This window comes from Pteropus vampyrus, unplaced genomic scaffold, assembly GCF_000151845.1.
Source record: "Pteropus vampyrus isolate Shadow unplaced genomic scaffold, Pvam_2.0 Scaffold756, whole genome shotgun sequence".
NCBI classification, from domain to species: domain Eukaryota; kingdom Metazoa; phylum Chordata; class Mammalia; order Chiroptera; family Pteropodidae; genus Pteropus; species Pteropus vampyrus.
Genome location: NW_011889537.1, coordinates 93,217 through 94,282, shown reverse-complemented (window position 1 = coordinate 94,282; position 1,066 = coordinate 93,217).

The following is a 1,066-nucleotide window of genomic DNA, read 5'->3' as shown; positions in this document are numbered from 1 at the left end:
GTGGGAAATAGAGTCAGTCAAAGGGAGGAATGGATCAGTGATATTGAACACAGAAATCTAGAAATAGATCAGAAGGAGGCAGAGAGAAACCATAGAATGAAAAATAATGAAAGAGAAATACAAGAACTAGTTGTTACTATCGGAAGAGGAAACATAAGAATAATGGGTATTCTCAAAACGAGGTAAAAGGAGCAGGGTTTAAAAGCACTCATCCTGAGTGCCTTAGTAAAAACATTAACAGGAGAAAGGAGTCTGATTAGTGGTATAAGTTAGACTCCTTAACAATCATGGAAAAGGAAACACTCAGGGATGAGAAAAGATGGTTGAAGACAGGAGATGGAGAAACATATCAGAATTGGTTAACAGAATTAATGAATCAAGGAACACATGAAACTGCCAGTTATAAAATAAGTCATGAGGATGTAATGTACAGCATAGGGAATGTAGTCAATAATATTGTAATAACTATGTATGGTGATGGATGATTACTGGACTTATGATGTTGATCACTTTGTAAGGTTTATAATATCTAATCACTATTTTGTACACCTAAAACTAACAAAATGTTGTATGTCAACTAGAAAGAAAGAAATTTTAAAATAAAACAGAACAAAAAAGGAACATATGCAGTTTGGATTGAGGTCCTAAGTGGAACTGAGTAGGTCAGCTGTTGTTGAGATTTAGACTATGATGCTAAGTCACATTTCTAATGTTGTCAAAAAAGAAAAGTTCTGCCCTTCTGCAGTGTCCTCTTCCTTATGATTCTGATTTTCTAAGACATTTTGTGACCCGCACACAATCCTTTGACCCGCACATATTCTTATCACAATCTATTCTTACCAAGTAACCTGAATACTTTTTCCTTCTAAGCAATGTCTTTTTTCAACAATTACTTGGGAGACAATGGAATCAACCACTTCACTTCAAATGTATATAAAATAATCAGTAAATTTTAGACAGCAAATTAGACATGACATTTTTTCAAAGAATTATGATTGAATTCTATAACTTTTAATTTTATTGGTAAAAATATCTATGGTGCCATTTTTTTTTCTTTTTAAAAAAA